This window comes from Meles meles, chromosome 5 (assembly GCF_922984935.1).
Source record: "Meles meles chromosome 5, mMelMel3.1 paternal haplotype, whole genome shotgun sequence".
Classification (NCBI taxonomy): Eukaryota; Metazoa; Chordata; class Mammalia; order Carnivora; family Mustelidae; genus Meles; species Meles meles.
The window spans coordinates 6,008,666-6,032,699 of NC_060070.1; the positions used below are offsets into that span (position 1 = coordinate 6,008,666).

The following is a 24,034-nucleotide window of genomic DNA, read 5'->3' on the forward strand; positions in this document are numbered from 1 at the left end:
GCAATTGCTTAACCAACTGAACCACCCAGGTGCCCTGAAGAAGACCTTTCAAATCCATTTGGGATCAGAGAAGCAGAGGAGAAGGGTCCCCAAAATAAATACATAAACAAATAGCGTTGGCAACCATCATTCTTTTGATAGCAGAGAAGGAGAAGGATTTTGGATTATAAATCTCAGAAGAATGCTACCCTCTATCCCAACACGGACACCTACTTCAGATTATAGTCTAGGAAAAGCCAACTCATTCAGTTGTGAGCATTAAAATGGGACCTAGCATTATTCCAAAACAAAGATACTATAAGAAAAAAAAGTATCAAAGAGCCATGAAACTTACCAATTAAAGAATATAATGCAGAGATAATTCTGTAACCAAATATTTGTCACGAATTTAAAAAAGTTGGTGTGAAGCAACCACTCGTATAGAAGACCAAAAAGTAGAAATGTAAGAATTATGACAGAGAAGAAATGGCAATGTGATAGAAGATGAAACAAAGCTGGAGCCTTCTAAGAACAAGTAGGAATAAAAAATTCAAAATATGCAGGTGAAACTGGAAGAAGAAAAAATGGGAAAAAACCACCGCAAAAATACACACAGGATATTGGTGATTGTATCAGAAAAATGGAGATGTGAGAGAGAAATAAAGGCCAAGAAAAACAAGCATGCATAACCGAAGTCCTCAAAGAAGAAATTCAAAGGAATGGGTGGAAATATTAAAACAACCAGTTAGAAGATATAACCTAAGAGATCTTAGTTACAGTAATGAAAGGTTAAAAATAAGGATATAATTTATAGGAAATGTATAATATCTATATGAAGACACTTGAAAATATGACTAAAAGATACGAAGACTTGTAAAGTGAGAAAATAATTTTCTGTGATAGAAAAATTACATATCATGAATAGGTCAATTATACTAAGTGAATTTATACATTTAACACAATCCCAATAAAAATACAACCTGGTTTCTCTTTTCAGAAATAGGGAAGATGATTCCAAAGTTTGTGTTAAAATAAACCAACAAGATTATGCAGGAAATCTTTGAAAAAGAATCAGTGTGGGCAGCTACAAGAATAGAACACTATCTAGCAAGAGATCTAAATAATTACATGCATTCAATATATCACTAAGTAGACCTCAAACATGGACTACTCATTAGTTGGTATTGGGACAATGGTATAAATCCAGAAAAAAAAAATTGGATCAATTCTTCACACTTTTCAACAGAATTAGTTCCAAATGGATGATATATTTAAATGAAAAACAAAAATAAACAATAACTGTCCTAGGGGAAAAAAAAAAGATCCATACAATGGTCTATAAAGCCTTACACATCCTGCTTCCACCATTTCTTCTCTGGTTTCCCCTCCTACTACTCTTCATAACTGACTTTGCTCCAATACACTGGCTTCCCTGCTGCTCTTTGACCACACCAGTTATATCCCTAACTTTGGAAATTTGCTCTGATTTTTCCCTTTGCCTGGAGTGTTCTCCCTTTATATGTTTGTTTGATGAACCCCCTTACCTCTCTTAAGTGCCTGCCCAAATCTGGTCAATGAGATCCACCATGATCATTCCATTTAATAATTACAGTCTCCCCACCTTGGGGCCCCTAGCCTTCTTATCCAGCTCTCCTTCTCTTTTTTCCTTAGTGTTCTTTCCCTTCTAACATACTATGGAAAGTATTTATAACACTTATTGTTTATTGCCTTCCTACTCAAGCTGAATTATAAGCTCTAATTAATGGATTATTGTTTGTTTTGTTCTTTATTAGATAAATAGTGCCTGGTACAGAATAGGTGTTCAATAAATATTTGTTGAATTAATGCCTTAATTAATTTGATAAGATAGTAGAGGAGACATTGCTGATGAATGCGGAAAGGCTGTACTATTCAATATAGGGTACTAAGACATCTGTATTCATGTAACAAGTAAAATTGGAGCTCTACCTCACACCATACACAAATTCAATTCCATGTGATTTAAAGACTTAAATATTAAACATTAGGGAAGATATGGAGGAATGGGAAGTCTCATTCCTTTCGGATAGAGGGATATAGCCACTCTGGAAAGCATTTGGAATTGTCTAGTAAAGCTGCATGTATAAAGATGTATTGCATTCCTAGGCATCCAGGAATTTCATGCTTCAAGTGTCCTACTCTAAGGTTACCTTCTCTTCTCTTTCTAGCCCAATCCCTGTGAAGCCCTAACCCTAAACACTTCACTGGAACAGTGATCTCCTTTTTTTCCTTTATTCCCTCTTTCTGCACTTCATGGTTTGATCTAACAACTGGTCCCTTGGACTCCCCTAAACCCCTTTAACCCTCTCTTGGGTTTTTTTACTTTGCAAAACCCCAATGCTGCCTAAATAAACTGTATGCCAACTCTTTGCTAACACCTATGCACCTAAAATATGGTATTTTATGATAATCCCCTATTCTTTCTCCCCACTCACATACACGACTGTTCACATCATTTACTCTCCGCTCAAACCTCTGGAACGTCTTCCCCACCCACACTCACGGCACACTCTAGCTCTTCTTCACTGAAACACAGAAATGACAGAAAATTTCCATACGTTCCCACCAACACCTCTATTCACTTAACCTGAAACACACACACACCTTCCTGCCAAGTGTGCACCAGAACACCCATGCTTCCTCATGGCACACCTTACTACAGCTTTCCAGGACTGCTCCTGCTCAAGATTGCATTTTACACCCTGCACTCCCTCATCTCCTTCTGGAACAGAGAACTGGATGGTGAAGTTTAAATCAAAGGAATGCCACTTACTTAAAATCATTTCAATCGAGGTAAAAAGCACCAGGGCAGGGCTAGTCTGAAAGAAAAGGAAAACAAACACAACTGACATTCATTAATTTCTGGAGGATTTGTTGTTCTAGGTTCCAGGCATTTAGGAATGAACAGACAGGTAAGATCCCTGCTCTCCTGGAATTTATTATAGAAGGAAGGATCAAGCAACCTATAAATGCGTGTTTAAAGTAAGACATTGTTGGGGCACCTGGGTGGCTCTGTGGGTTAAGTCTCTGCCTTTGGCTCCAGTCATGATCCCAGGGTTCTGGGATCGAGCACCATGTTGGGCTCTCTGCTCAGCGGGAAGCCTGCTTCCCACCCCACCCCCACCATCCCCTCTGCTTGCCTCTCTGTACTTGTGATCTCTCTCTGTAAAATAAATAAAAATTTTTAAAAAATTAAAAAATAAAGTAAGACATTGTTATTGTAGATATTAGAAGACATTGTTCTGACATACTTGAAATCTACAATAGTAGATATTAGAAGACATTGTTCTGACATACTTGAAATCTACAATAGTAGATATTAGAAGACATTGTTCTGACATACTTGAAAATTTCTATGTGAGGTGGGGGAGGAAAGAGGGACAAGTCAAAGATGATATTAAGATCTTAAACCTGATCCTGATCTACAGAAATAGGAAAGTTAGATAAGCACAAAGCAAACTAAAGTCAGAATAGGAAAAAAAGAGCAAATGTATCCACTGAAACCACTGTTTTCAGTTCAGTTGTTAATCCTTGCAAGTTCACACATAAATAATCTAACTATAGAATAACTGTTTCTCTATAAATCTCATACTCACTATAAAATGTATCTTGAAGTAGGTGAAATTTATAAGGATCACATATATAAATTGCAAGCAACATGCTATTCTACCCATGATATATTCCAGTGGAAGAAAAACTGGTTAGAAAAATTGTGCTCATCTATATTAATAAAAAATTGGACTACATCTTTAAATATATGTTTTTCCTTTAGGAAAATTTCCTGGACAATACACAATAATAGAGGACTAAGGTTTTGTAAATGATAAATCTTGTCATTTTATTATAACTATCCAATCAAACGTAACTCAATAGTTCAGAAGTGCAAAGTAATTTAAAGACGCTTTCAGATCTCTTCTGGCTTTAACTTGTCTTTTGATACATAGCAGGATCAACACAGATCTAGATAAGACTACTCTTAGAGACATTTTAATGTTAAAGTGCCATTCTTCCAGAAAGCAATTTATATCTTCAGCCTACTTAAGAATGTGCAATAAATTTTGTGCAGCAGAGAGAAAATCAGGTTTACAAGGTATTAAGGAAAGGGAAATATATGGTTAAGATTTAAAAGGGCAGTACAGATGATTAATGAGCCAGAAGGATTGATTTATGAAGAAAGATAAAAGAATTAACTATGTATGGAATGATTAAGTAAAAATATATACACATGAGAAAATTATTTCTTTTGTTATAAAACAATAGAACACTCCATTAGGATATTTAAAACTGGAATGGAGAAAGGAGAACTATACAAGGTCCTGAGAATCTATGAGCATGCACATCCGAATTATCAAGCTCTAATGACATACACGTGTTTAATCCCAGGCCCTGTGCTAACAACATCATTGCCAATTCCAGAGCATTTAGTTCATGCCAATGTTAATCAAGGGGAACAAAGACTTCTTTCAATCATGTTACATCCAAACTTTTAAAGAGCACCTATACATATTTTGCTATTTTAAAAAATCATACAAAAGCAGATTCTCTAATCAGATAAAACAGAAGAATTTCCTATTATGTAAGATCCGGTTCCAATATCAGTATATTAATATTGGGGAATGGTAGGTCATCAACGTTCAAGGTTAATTTTATGGTAAAGTTTTTACTCCATGTGCAGATAGAAGTACAGGTTTGGAGGCCATGATTCAAACTGTGCTAAGCTACAATCAAACTCCCCTTTGACACTTTTAAGGTGTCTAAATGAACATGCACTCTTCGGGGGCCTGGGTGGCTCAGTTGGTTGAACATCCAACTCTTGGTTTTGGCTCCCTCATGATCTCTGGGTTGTGAGACTGAGCCCGAAGTCAGACCTCATGCTCAGTGGGGAGTCTGCTTGTCCCTCTCCCTCCCCCTGAAACCTTCCTTCTCTACCCCTTCCCCCTCTCTCTCTAAAATAAATAAATCCTTTAAAAAAATTAAAAAATAAATGCACATGCATTTTCTCTGGCCAATCATTTTGGCACAGTAATTAATCCTGTTTATAGGAGGAAATAATTAGTGCAAATTCACGGGAAGTTATTTTCTATTGAGGAAGTCCAAGAGACTTATGAGAACAGCCTAAATTAATAACTCATGATGTATTGAAAAGTAATTAAAGTCATTTATGTAAATTAATGCATGATATTCATATGATTTGAAATGAACCTATTTAATTTCCAAAGAGTTAAAACATAATTTGATGTAAGAAACCTCATCCTATAACTTAACTAAGAATAATTTGAGACAGTAGGTATTCCTTTTCATCTCTATAAAGAAAAATATTCTTAGTGAAGCTTATATCTTGAAAATCAACATGATTATGGATTTTTATGGTGCTTTTCTTTTATTTTTCCCTTCAAAAGGTGAGTTTCTAGTCCCCTATAATAATAGACATGTTTAAATATTTGATATACCTATAATTATGCTATAAAACTAAATTTTAAAAACTTACATATTTCTTCAAGACTTTTTTACCTAGTGCCATAGGAACTAGCAACTGTTGCATAGAAATATCACAAAAATCATTACAGCAAAGCTCAAAGATTATTCTGAAAATTGTCCTGAGCTTTTAAAAGTTATGAAATTAAAAAAGATAATAAAATAAAAGTTATGAAATTATCTCTTTCTCACCCAAGGATCAAAAGATGGGAAAATATCTTTTCCATTTTCCTAGATTCATTGAAAATAATGAACATATCTTTTTTTTCTTTAAAAATTTTTTTTATTATTATGTTCAATTAGCAAGCATGTAGTACATTAGTTTTTGACATAGTGTTCAACAATTCATTAGCTGTGTAACACCCAGTGTTCATCACTACATATGCTCTCCTTAACACCCATCACCAGGTTACCCCCATTCCCCCAACCCGTCCCTTGTATAATCCTCTGTTTGGTTCCCAGAGTCCAGAGTCTCTCACAGTTTGTCTCCCTCTCTGACTTGCAATACTAGGTATTTACCCCAAAGATACAGACATAGTGAAAAGAAGGGGCACATGCACCCCAAAGTTCATAGCAGCAAGGTCCACAATAGTCAAACTGTGGAAGGAGCCAAGATGCCCCTCAACAGATGAATGGATAAAGAGGATGTGGTCCATATACACAATGGAATATTACTCAGTCATCAGAAAGGATGACTACCCACCCTCTGCATCAACATGGATGGAACTGGAGGGGATTATGCTGAGTGAAATATGTCAAGCAGAGAAAGACATTTATCATATGGCTTCACTCATATGTGGAACATAAGGAATAGTGTGGAGGATCACAGGGGAAGGGAGGGAAAACTAACATATCTTAAGTTTTACAAGAAAAGATCAAATATTTGCGTCAATTGATTTTTTTAAATTCTCATTTCAATTTTTTAAAAATTCAGAGTACTTATCCAATGCTGATATTGAACTAGCTTTAATAAGCTTCAGAAAAACCTAAAGAATAAGCATCTTTATGCCTCCCAACTCCAGAACACTGAGGTTTGTATTTTCTTTCTAAATCTTGTGGCTTGGGTTTTTAAAAATATTTTATAAACCTAGTAACATGGACAACAACATGTTGAGTACTTGTAATCATAGACAAATATTTAATATCAGCTTCAGACAGATTTCCCCAGGCAAAGAGAGGCATATTCATATGTATGTCATATATACACACATGTAGTCACAGATACATACTTATGGTCACACACATGTACATACACACAGTCACATATATACGTATGTGAGACACATATGTGTGTACATATATGCATGTGTGGCCACATGCATATACATGTTATGCTTCCTGATATTTTTTTTAAAAAGCATTTAGAGAAATTAGAACCTTAAAAAAATACTCAGTACAATTCCATCAATCAAACATAGTGTATTAATCTAAGAAATTTGCTGACACAAGGAAACATAAAGTGCTCGTTATTAAAGACTGCCAATATTTTGTAGCTTCTCCACCAGGTAATAAAACTATAAGTACAGAGTACATCAGCAGCCCTAATAAAATTGGTAGGTCTTCTCAGTCTGACAGGGCAAGGAATGAAACACAGATGAGCTACCCATAAATGAATAACCCAATATCAATCACTTCTTCCCTGCTATCATGCAAAAGCAAAAGGAGATCACGTACTTATTTTTCTTCCTAGTATAAACCATTACTCATGGCAGAAATTTCAGCATTTCTACTTGTAAAACTGCTACTCTTTTGTGTCATTTCAAATGTCATTTGGAAATTATGACCAATATATAGTTCATTGTGCACTATATTTGACTTAATAGAACTCTGCACTAACAATGCATTTGATTTCTTTTTAAATGAAATCTAAGTTAACCTAAGTGATACAATGCCACTGACAAACTTTATGAACTTTGTTTACACTGGATCCTTGAACCACTTACAAGGACTACCACCAAAACATTAAAAAGGAGAAGGAGAAATTTAACAAAAATTGCATTAGTGCAAAAAATGCTTAGTGCTATACCAATCAACCCTCCAGTCAACTTCTACTGCATGAAACAATTTAGAATTTTGTTTCTTCTGATCAAAGTCCAAAGTATATATTCCTGCTTTCTATTTGATAATTCTGGGATTCAACAGTCTTTATGCTGTGGCTCTACCCTTTTCCAGATCCTAGGAAATCTCTCCATTAATTCTGCTGATAGGAAGGAGAGAGAATGAATGAATGATTGCCTCTACAAGGTTTCAAGCGACCATGCTGGGCATAACATATGTTATTTCCACATACATTGCATTGGCTAAAAATCAGTAAGCCAAAAAGGCACCTCTAGCTGCAAGTAAGGCTGAGAAATGTAGTCTAGCTTTGTGCTCAGGAACATAACAGGATGTATAAGACTCTAACTAGTCTTTGCTAAAATCAACCAGCTTCATTGCCAAATTTCCCTTTCTCTCTTCTTTTCACTGATGGTGATGGTATGGGCTCCACAGACAAACCCAATGCCCCACCCAAGCATGGGATAAAGCTCAAAGGAGCAATGTGACACAAATGAACTTAAAGGGGGGGCTTACTGGCCCCTGAGTACCCCAGTATACAATGGTGGAACAGGATAAGATAGCTATAGTGAATACTTCCATTTAGGGGAAGGAAAAACAGAGATACAGCAGTCCCTAGCAAGAAGGCATTGTGAGATACCTCTGTCATGATAGTGATAGAAAGTCCCTCTTTAGAACCTAGTCCTGCTCTCTGGAGGGACCTCCCTCCTTCCTACACTCTCCTACATGGGTCCTGGGTCTGCCCTCCAGGACTTTTCTACTTGTTGGTCATCCTACATGAGATAGTGGATATATAACATCAGAAATGGGAGTCTTTAGGAGCTGCACAGCTTTTATAATTCACTTCTTGGTTTGCCAAGTTTAAGGATCCAGGTGTTTATATCAGGAATTAACAGGTAAAGACTTCAGTTTCAGCTCATGGTTTCTTTGGCAATACAATGATCCCAAACATTGTGGACTTAATGTGTTTCTTTCTAGTCATTTTCTTTCTAGTAAGCTAATAACCACAGCTAATGAGCTCTCCTCAGCTACTCTTCTAGACTGATTTATTTCCTTACTTTCTGGACCCCATGACACTCACTCTCTATGTGCACATGCATGGACATGGTGTGCATGTTCACATAATTGTGGCTACTCTAAAACTATTTGAAAAACCAGTTGGGAGAGCCATATATATGTAATTTGATCTAGGCTTCGGGGCTCCAACAGTTTGTTTAATTGAGACATTTAACTAGGCCTTTGTATCTAAAAGCTTTCTTAAGCATATGTATTACCATTTGGTATCAAGAAGTTACATTTTATAAACCTATATGAATTTTGATCACTAAAATTTCTCCATTGCCACTTTTCTTTGCTTGGAAATGAGCCAGTTTGTGCCTGATCTTAACTCTTCCTTGTAACACTTTGCTGAAGGCACCAAGATTAGCCACACAAACTATAATTCTGAGCCTTTCCAAGCTTCTCCCCAGGACCATACCCTCAGAAGGAGCTAAGTCTGCCTTCGAAATGATCACAATTGATATTAAATGTCTTGTTCACAGAACCCCAATATTGCTCAGTCTTTCAGTGTGCTATACCTTTTCTCACAGCTCTTCTGCCCAGTTGCTAAGTCATTACCATATGCTTTTAGCTTTTGTTGTTGCTGCTATGATATTTGCCTACTCCACAACCAATTTCTGAATTACACACAGACACACACACACACACACCAAAGTACAGAATAAAACAAATATCTCAGTGGTCTAAAACTATGAATTCTACTTCACTGAGCACACAAAGTCCAATGTAGGCATTCCTACTTGGTGGGCAGACTTTAATGTAATCCTCCCATCTTGTGAGTCTACCTTCCTCTAGCCCTTGGAGTACTTTCTATCCAGATAAGGAGTGGAGAAACTGAGATAAGATGACCGTGGGTAGGGACTTTTAGAACAAGAGCTAGACGTGGTATTCATTAGGACTTAGTTACAGGGCCTTCTTAATCTCAATCAGAAAGAAAGAGGTTTGGTGAGTTCCTGACACATTGTTGAATGAAGAAAACACCAAAGCTCTAACAAAGCATAGAAACAAAGACTCAAGAGAATAAAGACTCGAATCTTGTTTTTCTGTGGGAAGACTCAATAGTCTAAATTTGCTATTTTCACCTGATTAACCTGTAAAATCAATATAATTATAATCCAGCTAATGAAGTGGTTAAGGAACTTAACTAAATGATTTCAAATTTATAATAAAGAGTAAAATATATTAATAATGGTGAGGTTGATTGGGCACATGGTGGAGTAGGAGGACCATAAGCTCACCTTGTCCCACTGATCCAATTAGGTAACACCCACATCAGCATAAATAACCCAGGAAATGACTTGAAGGCTGACAGAATGGAATCCACAATTAAAGGTAGGGAAGAGGCCACACTGAAGAAGTTCAGAAGGGTGAAGACATGGTCTGGGAACAAAAGGAACTATGACCATCCTTGGAAGTGAGGGAGCCTATGGCTCAGGGAAGGGCAGAAAATAGACATTCACACCAGGGAGCCCACAAACAGGAAGGATGAATCTCTATAATATTTGTCTTTCAAAGTGAAAAAAGCCAAATTTCATAAATTCTTAAAACTGGCAGGACTTAAAGCCTGGAATTTTAAAAATTGGCAGGCAGGCTCTGCTCTGGGAGAGCCTGAAGGGTGTTAGGAATCAGAGTTCCTGCCCTTAAAGAGACAGCATGACAAAAAGTTCCTGCAGATACAGCTGTAGAACCAGCAGTTGCAAAAATACTAGGGACAGATGGGAGGAGGAGTGATTTGCTCATCTCAGAGCACAGCCTGGGGTGTGGACAGGGATCATGGACAGACCAATCACTCAAGGAATAAAAGACCAATCACTCAAGGAATAAAAAAGCTGACAGGTGCCATTTCCCTCTCCTATTCCGTAGCATAAACAAGGCTATCTGTGGGAACCAGCACCATACTGACCCTAGTTACCTAACTTGCTTATACCAAGCTCTGCCCCCTCTGTGTTGGGGATCTGCCCTTCCCTGTGACCTGCACTTGAACCCTAGTGCTGTGGGCACCTCCTGCATAAGACCAGTGCAAACTCTGCAAAATCACATCTCCTGCCCTGTGTGTTTTGTGGGACCACAGTTCTAATAGCAGTGGGGCAGGTCTCATTTCATAAGCATATCACCACACACATTGCTACATAATAAGCAACTGAATTAGGGGCACCTGGGTGGCTCAGTGGGTTAAAGCCTCTGCCTTCAGCTCAGGTCATGATCCCAGGGTCCTGGGATCGAGCCCCACATCGGGCTCTCTGCTCAGCGGGGAGCCTGCTTCCCTTCCTCTCTCTGCCTGCCTCTCTGCCTACTTGTGATCTCTGTCTGTTGGATAATAAATAAAATCTTAAAAAAAAAAATAAGCAACTGAATTAAAGGAAAAAGAACCCAATACTCAATAGCAGAGTACATGTAGCATGCATAGGAGACATTCTCTAAAGCACCAAGCCCTAGAGAACAGGGGACACTGCACGGTAGGGCACTACGGGACTTCTTCTATTATCATTAAGAACAAGAGAAGTAGCTGACTTTCCTAACACACAGAAACAGACATGGAAATTCAGGCAAAATGAAGAGACAGAGAAACTCTCTCAAATGAAAAAAACAAGACCAAACCAAAGCAAGAGACCAAAGTGAAATTGACGTAAGTAATATGCCTGGTAGAGAATTTAAAGTAATGATCATAAAGATACTCACTGGACTGGAGAAAAGCGTGGAGGACATCAGTGAGACTCTTAACATGGAGATAAAAAGAAACCAATCAAAGATGAAGAGCCCAATAATGAAATAAAAATATACTTGATGGAATAAATAGCAGGCTAGGTGAAGCAAAGGAACAAATTAACGACCTGGAAGACACAGTAATGTAAAGTAACCAAGAGTAATGGAAAGTAACCAAGCTAAGCAAAGGAGAGGAAAGGAAATTATGCAAATTAAGAATAGGCTTAGGAAACTCATGACTCCATCAAGCATGATAACATTTGCATTCTAGGGATCTTAGAAGAAGAAGAAAAGAGAGATAAGGGGATAGAAAAATTATTTCAAGAAATAATAGCTGAAATTTTTCCTAATCTGGGGAAGGAAACAGATATCCAGATCCAGAAGGCACAGAGACTTTGCCTCCCTCACCCCACCACCAAATTTAACCCAAGGAGGACCATACCAAGACATATAGCATTTAAAAGGGAAAAAGTAGCAATAAAGAAAAAAAAATAATAATTTAAAAGCAGCAAGAGAAAAGAAGACAGTTACATACAAAGGAAGCCTCATAAGCCTTTGCAGCAGATTTTTCAGCAGAAAGTTTATAGGCTAGAAGAGAGTGGCATGATATATTCAAAGTGCTGAATGGGAAAAATCTGCAGCCAAGAATATTCTATCCAGCAAGCCCATCATTCAGAATAGGAGAGATAAAGATTTTTTTTCAGACAAACAAAAACTAAAGGAGTTCATGACCACTAAATCAGCTGTTAGAAACTTTAAAGAAGACTCTTTGAGTGGAAATGAAGACCAAAAGTGAGAATATGAAGAGGAAAAAACAAAAAAACCCAAAAAAACAAAAAACACCCAAAGCAGTAAAAATAAATATTTCTGTAAAAATCAGTCAAGGGATTCACAAAATAAAAGGATATAAAATATGACACCATATACCTAAAATGTGGCATGGAGAGGGGTAAAGAATGGGTTTAAACCTGGGCAATCATCAACTTAATATAAATTGTTATATGTATAAGATTTTACACACACACTTAATGGTAAGCACAAATCAAAAGCCAGTAACAGACATGCAAGGAATAAAGAGAAAAGGATCGAAATATATCATTAAAGAAAGCAAACAAACCATGAAAGAGATCAAGAGAAGAAAGGATCAAAGAAAATCTATAGAAACAACCACAAAATAAATAACAAAATGGCAATAAATACATATCTATTAATAATTACTTTGAATGTAAATAGACTAAATGTTCCAATCAAAAGACAAAGGGAGACAGGGTGGGGGTTAAAAAAAGACCCATCTATATACTGCCTACAAGAGACTCATTTCAGAAAGAAAAACACCCTCAGATTGAAAGTGAGGGCTTGGTAAAACATTAATCTTGTAAATGCATGCCAAAAGAACATTGGGATAGCAATACTTATATCAGACAAAATAGACTTTAGAACAAATATTATAACAAGAGACAAAGAAGGACAGTATATAATAATAAAGGGGTTAATCCAACAAGAGGATATAAGAACTGTAAACATTTATGTACCCAATATGGGAGCACCCAAACACCAGAACAGTTAATAACAAACATAAGAGAAAAAACTGATAGTAATACAATAATAGTAGGGGACCTTAACAACCCACTTACATTGACAGGGAGATCACCCAAATAGAAAATCAACAAGGAAAGAATAGCTTTGAATGATACACTTAACCAAATGGATTTAACAAACATATACAGAACATTCTATTCTAAAACAGTGAAATACACATTCTTTTCATGTGCACATGGAACATTTTCCAGAAGAGATCACATATGAGGCCACAAAACAAATCTCAACAAGTTAAAAAAAAAAAAGTCAAAGTCATACCATGCAAATTTTATGATCAGAACACTATGAAACTGGAAATCAATCACAAGAAAAAAATCTGGAAGGAGCACAAATACATGGAGGTTAAATAACACACTACTAACCAATGAATGGGTCAACCAAGAAATGAAAAAATCAGAGATTATATGAAAATAAATGGAAATAAAAGCATGATAGTCATGGACATTGGGGAAGGTACGTGCTATGGTGAGTGCTGTGAAGTGTGTAAACCTGGTGATTCACAGACCTGTACCCCTGGGGCTAATAATACATTATATGTTAATTTTAAAAAAAGCACAATAGTGTTTTTATTTGGCAAAAGTGGTTCTAAGAGGTAAGCTTTATAGCAATATAGGCCTACCTCAAGAGACAAGAAAATTCTCAAATAAAAAAACCTAACCTTAACCTACAGGATCAAGAAAAAGAAGGAAATCCAGCAAAAGGAAAGAAATAATAAAGATTAGAACAAAAATAAATGATATAGAAACTAAACAAAATAGAGAAAATAACAATAGAACAAACTAAGTTGATCAACCTCTAGCAAGAGTCATTAAAAGAGAGAGGATCCAAGTAAAAATTACTAGTGAAAGAGAAATCACAGGCAACACCATAGAAATACAAACAATTCTAACAAAATATGAAAACCTATATGCCAACAAAGGGATATATTCTAGCAACATATGACCTCACAAAACTGAAACAGGAAGAAATAAAAAATCTGAACAGAACAATCACCAGCAGGAAACTGAATCAGTAATCAAAAAACCCCAAAAAACAAAAGTATAGAACCAGATGGCTTCATAGAAGAATTCTACCAAACATTTAAAGACAGTTAATACCCATTCTTCTCAAATAATTTCCAAGAATACAAGAGGAAAGAAAACGAGATGAAGAAAGAAAAGAGAGAGAGAGGGAGAAAACTACAGGTCAACAGCTCTCATAAATATAGATACAAAAATCCTCAACAAAATATTAGCAAACCGAATCCAAAGATATATTTTTTAAAAAATCATACAGCACAATCAGGTGGGACTTATTCCCAGGCAGCAATTTTGACTCAATGTTCACAAAACAATCAATATGATAAGTCACATCAATAAGAGAAAGGATAAAAACATAATATGATTTCAATTGATGCAGAAAACCCCCTTGACAAAGTACAACAGTCATTCATGATTAAAAATGCTCTGCAAAGTAGGCTTAGAGGGAACATATCAACATAATAAAGGCCTTATATGAAAAAGCCACAGTCGACATCATACTCAATGGTGGAAAACTGAGAGAATTTCCCCTAAGGTCCGGAACAAGACAAGGATATCCACTCTTACCTCTTTGATTCAACATAATACTGGAACTCCTAGCCAGAGCAAATAGAGAACATCAAGAAACAAAAGGCATCCAAATTGGTTAAAAAAAAAAAAAAAAAAGTAAAATTCTCACTATTTGCAGATGACATAATACTATATATAATATCTATACTATATCTTTCTATATATAGAAAAACCAAAAGACTCCACCAAAAAACTACTGGAACTGATAAATGAATTCAGTAAAGTTACAGAATACAAAACAATGTAAAGAAACCTATTGCATTTCTATACACTAATAATAAAGTAGCAGAAAGTGAAATTAAGAAAACAATTCCACTTATAACTGTACCAAAAATACTAAAATATCTAGGATAAACTTAACCAAAGAGGTGAAAGAGTTGTACTTTGAAAACTGTAAAACACTGATGAAAGAAACTTAAGATGATACAAAGAAATGAGAAGACATTCCACACTCATGGATTGGAAGAATGAGTATTGTTAAAATGCCTCCACTACCTAAAGCAATCTAGATTTAATGCAATCCTTATCAAAACACCAACAGCATTTTTCACAAAACTAGAACAATCATAAAATTTGTATGAAACCACAAAGACTTTGACTAGCCAAAACAATCTTGAAAAAGAAAAATAAAATGGAAGTATCACAATTCCAGATTTCAAGTTACATTACAAAGTGTTAGTAATTAAAACAGTATGGTGGATGGGGCGCCTGGGTGGCTCAGTGGGTTAAGCTGCTGCCTTCGGCTCAGGTCATGATCTCAAGGTCCTGGGATCGAGTACCGCATGGGGCTCTCTGCTCAGTGAGGAGCCTGCTTCCCTCTCTCTCTCTCTGCCTGCCTCTCTGTCTACTTGTGATCTCTCTCTGTCAAATAAATAAATAAAATCTTTAAAAAAAAACAGTATGGTGGAGCATAAGGAATAACACAGAGGACATTAGGAGAAGGAAGGAAAAGTGAATTGGGGGAAATCAGAGGCGGAGATGAACCATGGGATACTGTGGACTCTGAGAAACAAACTGAGGGTTTTGGAGAGGAGGGGGTAGGGGGTTAGGTGAGCCTGGTGGTGGGTACTAAGGGCACGTATTGCATGGAGCACTGGGTGTGGTGCATAAACAGTGAATCTTGGAACACTGAAAAAATAAAATTAAATGAAAAAAACAGTATAGTACTGGCACAAAAATAAACAAAGAGATCAATCAAATAGAACAGAAAACCCTGAAATAAAAGCACAAATACATTGTCAATTAAATTTCAACAGAGGAGGAATGAATATATAAAGAAAAAAAGATAGTCTCTTCAAAAAATTATGTAGAGAAAACTGGATAGTCACATGCAAAAGAATGAGAATGGATAACATTCTTTCACCATATAAAAATATGGTAGATTAAAGATCTAATTGTAAGACCTGAAACCACAAAAATTCTTGAACAGCACACAGGCAGTAATCTCTCTGACACTGGCTATAGCAACTGGAAACATATCTCCTGCGGCAAGGTAAATAAAAGCAAACAAAAACTATTGGAATTACATCAAAATAAAAATTTGCACAGTGAAGGAAATAATCAACAAAACTAAAAGGCAACCTACTGAACGGGAGAAGATATTTGTAAATGATGTATCCAAAATACATAAAGAAATGATACACCTCAATACCCAAAAATAAAATAATATAATTAAAAAATGGGCAGAAGATATGAATAAACATTTCTCCAAAGAAGACATATAGATGGCCAACAGACAACAAAGAAAGATGTTAAACATCACTCATCATCTGGGAAATGCAAATCAAACTACAGTGAGATATCACCTGTCAGAATGGCTAAAATCTAAAACATAAGAAACAACAAGTGTTGGTGAGGGTGTGGATAAAAAGGTACATTTTTGCACTATTGGTGGAAATACAAATTGATGCAGCCATTGTGTAAAACAGCATGGAGCGTCCTCAGAAAATTAAAAATAGAACTACCATATGATCCAGTAATCCTGCCTCTGAGGATTTACCCACAAAATACAAAAAACACTAAATCAAAGGGTTACGTGCACCCCAAGTTTATAGCAGCATTATTTACAATAGCCAAACTATGGAAGCAGTCTAAATGTCCATCAATAGGAAATGCCTGGGTGGGTTGTGATGGCTCAGGTCACGATCTCAGGATCATGGGATCAGACTGCATGGAGCTCCATGCTCAATGTGGAGTCTGCTTGAGATTCTCTCTCCCTCTGCCCCTTCTGCTTGTGCTCTCTCTCTCCAAAAATAAATAATAAATAAATCTTTATAAAATGTCCATTGATAAATGAATGGATAATGAAGATGTGGTATACATAAACAGTGGAATATTATTCAGCCATATATAAGAATGAAATCTTGCCATTTTCAACAACATGGATGGAGGTAGAGAGTATAATGGTAAATGAAATAAGAGAAAGACAAATACCATATGATCTCACTCATATTTATAATTTAAGAAGCAAAACAAACAAAGGAGGGGGAAGAAAACCAGGGGGAGAGACAAACCAAGAAACAGTATCTTAACTATAGAGAACAAACTAATGGTTACCTAGAGGGAAAGTGGGTGAGGGCATGGAGAAAATAGGGACTGGGGATTAAAGAGTATAATTATCATGATATATAGATAAATAAATAAAATGATTAAAAAATGTAAACTATAGGCCTTAGTTTGCCAGCCTTAAGGCTAGATATCTAGTATTTATCAAATAAGAGAACATACAATAATCTACATCCTATAGGAAAATTATTAAAAAATGACAAAGCATATGAAAAGATATGTTCTCATGTTCTTATGTTCAATTAATATAAACAAGGCGATGCCATTGCCTCTTCACTAGTTGTCAAAAATGCATTACTGATCATTGTTGACAGGGGTATAAAAGAAGTATTTATAATCATATTCTGTTAGAGGGACTCCAAGTGAAATACAATTTTTGTGGAGGGAAGTTTAATAATAGGTCTCAAAATTATGCTAATATCCAACGATTATACTGCCAGGGATTTATACTAATGAGATAATTGGAAAATTCCCAGAGAGGTAGTACAAGAATTATTATCATGCCACATTTTAAAATACAGAAAAGCTAAGAAATCCTTGTTGATACCAGTTATGCAAACTATGCCCTTAAAGTAACATTCTAAACAACCACTAAAAAGTATAATATAAATTAATTATCCACATACAAATAAGTGCTAATACATAGCAGTGAATGAAAAGCAGCATATACAGTATGATTTTATTTTACTGGTGGTATATTTGTGTGTGTATGGAGGAGAGAGAAAGATGGAGAGAGGAAAACAGATCTTGTGGAAGAATGTTTATAAAATATCGAGAGTAAACTTTTATGTAGTCTAAAAGATTACTCATTTTCCCAGTCAATGGTTGCCCAGAACTTGGATGTATTAAATGTTAACAATGGTTATTTCTGGGTCTGAATGTAGGTAATTTTTGTCTTGTGTTAACTTTCAGTATGAAGTTACTGGAAAAATTACTGAACGAAGATTTAGAAGATCTCTATCAGTTGCTATGTAATTGTGTGACCTCCAGTAGATTATTAAACCATGAGCTTGGGCTTACTCAACTGTAAAATTGAGATTATAATGCCTGTATCACAAACTTGTAAGAATTAAATTAGATAAAATATCTAAAAACTCTTGGAATTTCCATTTAAATTAATTTTTATAATATCTTTTTCCTGAAAGTTTTCTTCCATAAAAGCATTTGGAAAAAATTATTTCTGAATTTACACTAACTTTGGGATAGAAAACTCTGATTTAGTTGATATGGCCTATTTTTCCAGAAAACTTTTTTTAATATGAAATTTCCCTTAACTAGGTAATTCAGCAAAGTTGTGCAGCCAAATAATATAGTAAACCACAAATGGGCATAGCAGTGTCAGTTAAATTATTACTAAAATTTAACCATGTAAAGCATATGGCATTGGAAAACTGGATTTTAGAGAATGCACTCTGTTTTACAAAGAAAAACTTAGAAATTTAAATTCTCTAAGTAATAGCTGGCTGACTCACATAGTTAAATTCTGCTTTCCAAAATATGGCATTATTTATTCCCCACTTAGAGAACAACAAAAAAGTTCTGTTTGATTCAGCACATATTCCAAATCTTTTGTAATAGTCAAAGTTTTTTATGGTAACTGGATTTTTTTTTTTTTTGCTCTTTTTGATTGCCTCATTTATGTTTTATTTTTAGTTTATCACTTTTTCCACTCCTAATATTATTGTTTGTTTATGCACTTTATCATTCATCTGCTGATGAACAGTTAGTTTGATCCAGAATACAGCCTATCTTGATATGTGTTCCACATGCTATTTGGTGGAATGCTTTATAAATGTCAACTAGATCAAGCTGGTTGTCAGCATTGTTTGAGTTGTCTTTGCCATTCCTAATTTTCTGTCTACTCTTCTATTTATTATTGAGAAAGAGGTGATGAAATCTCCATCACTGAGGATTTGTGTGTTTCTCCACAGAGTTCTGTCAGTTTCTGCTTAATGTTTAGGATTGTCAGGTCTTCCAGATGAACTAATCCTTGATTATTATGAAATGACCTTCTTTATTCTTGGTATTATTCTCTGTTCTGATACTTGTTTGATAGTAGCTACTGTACCATTATTTTCACTAGTATTTGCAGGTTATATCTTTCCCCATCCTTTTAACTGAACTCTACTTATGTCTTTATATTTGAAGTGTTTCTTATAAGCAGGACATAGTTGGGTCTTGCTTTTAAATACAATCTAATAATTGTTGCCTTTTCATTGGGGTTTTTAAGCCATTTATATTTAATAGGATTGATATTGTTGGGCTTAAATGTACATGTTGCTATTTTTTTCTTTTTGTTTTACTTTTATTCCTTTTCTGTCCATTTTCTGCCTTCTTTTGGATTACTTGACAATTTTTAATTATTGTATTTTCTACCTTTTTTTTTTTTTAGCTTACTAGTTATAATTATTATTATTTTAGTTGTTTGCTTTAGGGTTTAGAGTAAACACTTTAAATTCATCCCGGTCTACTTTCAAGTGATAATATACTATACTTTATGTGTAGTATATAAAAGCCTTCCCAACATGTACTTCTGTACTGCCCCTTGGGCCTGTATGCTATTATAGTCACAAAGTTTATTTCTACTTATGTTACAAACCTCATGCCACATTGTTACTTTTTATTTAAACAGTAATTTATTTTAAAGATCTAAATAATAAAAATTTAGGTAATATCTAACATACAGAAATAAAGTATATTTACTCATATCTTGTTTTTGTTTTTACCATTCCTCTGTGTAGATCCAGGTTTTCCTCTGGTTTCATTGTCCTCTGTTTGAAGGATTTCTTTTAACATTTCCTTTAGTGAATGCTGATGAGAAAATTTTTCAACTTATATATGTCTGAAAAAGCCTGCATTTCCCCTTCATTTCTGAAAATATTCTCAGGGTAAAGAACTATAGGTTCACTTTTTTTTTTCTTTGTTGAGTGCTTTAAAGATGTTCATCCACCTTTTAATAGCCTGATTTTTTTTCCTATTAAAAAATCTGATGTCATACTTATCTTCTTTCCACTGTCCATAAAGTGTCTTTTTTTTTCTATTACTTCTTAAAATTTTTCTATTACTTGTGTTAAGCAATTAGATTATAATGTGCTTTGGTGCAGTTTTCTTCACATTTCTTGTGCTTGGGTTTTACTGAACGTCTTAGGTCTCTGGGTGTATAGTTTTAACCAACTTTGGAAAATTTTCAACAATTGTTTTTCAACAATTATTTTGTCTGCCACACCGCGCCCTTTCACTGACTTTAATTACAAATATATTAGGCCACCTCTAACTGTCTCAAAGCCCATTAATCCTCTTTTCATCTTTTTCCTTATTTTTTTCTTTTCTCATGTTTCATTTTGACTAGTTTCTATTGCTATCTGCAAGTTCACTAATCCTTTTCCTTGCAACATCTAACCTGCCTTTAATCCCAAACCAGTGTATTTTTCACTTCAGCCATTATAGCTTCTATTAATGTTGGATTTGTATCTTTTTATACCTTCAGCATCTCTACTAACATATAAGACTTTTCCTCTAGCTCCTTAAACATATGAAATATAGTTATAAGGATTATTTTTTAATGTCCTATTTCTATCTTCTATGTAACTTGTAGATCAGTTTCAATAGATTGACTTTTCTTATTTTGTGTTGTACTTTTTGGCTTCTTTGCATGTCTGTAATATTTTATTGGTTGCTAGATATTTTGGATGTTAACTTTTTGGATGCTGAAAATTTTGGATACTGAAAATTCCATAAATATTCTTGAGATTTCTCTGGACATGGTTAATTTATTTGAGATATTTAGGATCACTTGGGTACTTTTAAAATTTGCTTGGTGGCTCCAAATCATTTTTTCTAGGGTTCACTCCCACCCCTCCCTCCAGTATGAGAGAACCCTCTCAGTACTCTAACCAATGCCCCTTGAACTATTGGGTTTTCCTGCTCTGTTTGCTGGGATCAGGAATTGTCTCTCCCTTGGTAAGCCCCAGTCATATTTTGTCTTGTCTTTCCAGGTGGTCCTTTGAAGCCTCTATCAGTTTCCTCAAGAATGAATGGATCAGTATTCAGAAAACCACTTGAGGGGGACCTTGGCAGATCTTAGGCTTCTCCCTGTGCACCTCATCCCTCTCTCAGACCCTATTCTGTGAATGCTAGATGATTTGACTTCCTTGAATTCTTGAATTCATCTCCTGAACTTGAGGTGACAGCTGGGCTCTGACGAGGCTCCTACCCTGTATTAGTCACCTTGAGCCACCATAACAAAATGCCATAGACTGGGTGGCTTAAACAATAGAAATTTATTTCTCACAGTTCTGGAGGTTGAAAGTCTGATATCAGAGTGCCAGCGTGGTCAGGTTCTGATGAGATTGCTCTTCCTGGCTTGTAGATGGCCACCTTCTTGCTGTGTCTTCACATGGCAGAGAGAGAAAGAGAGAAAGAGAGCAAGGTCTCTGGTGTCTCTTGATAAAAGGGCACCAATCCCATCATGAGGACCCTACCCTCAGAACTCATCTAAACCTAATCTCCCAAAGATTCTATGTCTAAGTATTAGGTGTCAGGGCTTTGACACATGAATTTCAGAAAGACACAATTCGGTTTATAGCAAGCCTCCTGTGTCATGGCCTGGAAACTTTCTCAAGACAGTAAATTGAGGCAATTGTAGGGCTCACCTCATTTCCCATCTCTCAGGAATCACTGCCTTTCATTCCTCATGTCCAGTGGGCTTGAGTGTTATTGCTTTATGTATTTTGTGTGGAGTTGTTTCAAGTAGGAGGAAAAATTCAGTTCCTGTGATTCATTCTTGATTGGAAATGGACTACACGTTGTTTTGAAATCACATCCTTATTGATTATTGAATTAGCATTTAAAAATAAATACTCTCAATACTTATTTTAAGGGAAAGAGGGTGTATTTGGCTCATGATTCTTTATTCTTTGGCCTCCAAGGTTTCATACCTGTGTATTATGGCATTCTTTTAGATGGTTTACAATGTTGAATTCTGGATGTAGCTTACAATGTTTGAAATCGGCTGAAAACGTGCTAGGAAATGAGCAGAGTGGTAAAAGGTAGTCCAAAGAACAGGGAGGGTACATGCTCTCTCCATATATACATATATATTTTGCTTCCTGAAGTGTGACAGGCACACAATATTCTAATAAGAATGACTATATACTTTCAAGAGAATTCCTTGTAACCGGACCAACCCAGCACTGTTGATAAGGCCATGTCCTTCAAGAAGTAGAACTCTTCTCTTTTTTTATTTTTATTTATTTTTTTAAAAGATTTTATTTATTTATTTATTTGACAGACAGAGATCACAAGGAGACAGAGAGGCAGGCAGAGAGAGAAAGGGAAGCAGGCTCCCTGCCGAGCAGAGAGCCCGATGCGGAACTCGATCCCAGGACCCTGAGATCATGACCTGAGACGAAGGCAGCGGCTTAACCCACTGAGCCACCCAGGCGCCCCTCTTCTCTTTTTTTAAAAAGATTCAGTGTGAGAGCCTCAGAGGCCAACCCAAGCCAGGCTCCCTCTAAGAGTTTAGGCTGGTCCAGACTTGGCAGGAGGTTGACAGAATCCTGTTCCATGTGTGAATTTTTATTAGAAACCAAAGAGCTTCCTGAGAAGGAATTAACAGTCTTAGAGTTCAGAGAAAAAGTCAAGAAGATTTTTTGTTGGGGGAGAGTCACTGTGTTCTGGTATTTGCTACTTAGATTTCCTTGAGTCTCTATCTTTTCATCATGTACCTCATCTTCAGAAGGGTATTTCCAATTTGAGTACTTCAAAACAGTAAAAAATGTATTCTGCTGGACCTCCAAGTTTGTACTGAATTATTTTTAACCACAATGAACCTAAAATACATCCTCCCCAAACAATGAGTTGATCTTTGTAAAAAAATAAACAAACCTAATATAGTGCCTGACAGGTATAAGTCCTTTATGAGTGTATGCTAAATAAGTAAAACTAAATAAAGCATACGATCACTAGGTAGATGCTCTTTAGGGTTATAACACTTATGTAACTATAAAACAAAGCAATTTCCAGGATCATGTAGCTAAACAAGAAAAAGTAAAAACCCCCCATCCATCCTATGACACATGATTTTAATGGGACAGAAGCTGTCCCACAGAAGGCGAATGAGAACTTACACCAGGAATATGGTGCTGACTTGCTCTTTCTTTAGATTCAGTACAGCTTTGTCAACTTAGTGGTAGTGTGTGTGAAGACTCAATTCTCATACCCAGTGTCTCTCTCAAAGCTCCTGAAAAGCCCTAATGCATACAGAAAACTGTGACACGATTCTCCTGCAGTTGCATATTTTACATATTAAGACTGTGAGCTCTGTGAGGCTTGAGACAGTGGCTGTTTGGCTCACAACTCTATACTTATGATCCCAAATGTGTTTGGTCCAAAAGATACTAATTATAAATGTGTGATGGAAGGAAGGAAGAAAGGAGGGATGGAAGGGAAGGAGGGAAGAACCCTCCTTATTCTTCCATTAGTTCAAGGCAAGTACAGGGAATGCGATAATTCAAACAAAATGCACTTGAAGTGTGTGGTAGGATTCTGTTATAAGACAGTCACTTGCAAGATGCTCCAAAATATGCTAATACTAAACTTTAGCTCAACTTCTCAAATAAAAGTACAAAATAAGGTATTTCCTTATAAAATCGCATGCACTAAATAATAAATCCAAGGACTCACAGGGGTTTACCTTGCCAGTTTTACCTAGACTTTGCCCATAGAAGAGATTCTTAAAGGGGGATCAGGATTTGCTCAAATAAGCAGTAGAACATTGAACCAGAGAAATACTTTTTGACTGGTTTATACAACCTCAAGGAGATGTGGCCTATGGAGACACAGGTTAAATGCAAAATTCTTCCTTAAATTAGTATTTGTTATCATCCATTTTTATCTTAGTACTTAGCAGGTCAATTAGAATGTTCTAAATTCTTGGTGAAAAGGAAAGCAATTTTTGGCTTTTTGCAAAA

General features: G+C 35.8%; 1 protein-coding gene across 3 annotated transcripts in view; it reads right to left on the minus strand.

The window, feature by feature from the left end:
• PACRG (parkin coregulated) overlaps positions 1–24,034 on the minus strand; it is a 511,595-nt gene that overhangs the window by 445,781 nt on the left and 41,780 nt on the right. The gene's annotated exons all lie outside the window — the stretch shown is intronic.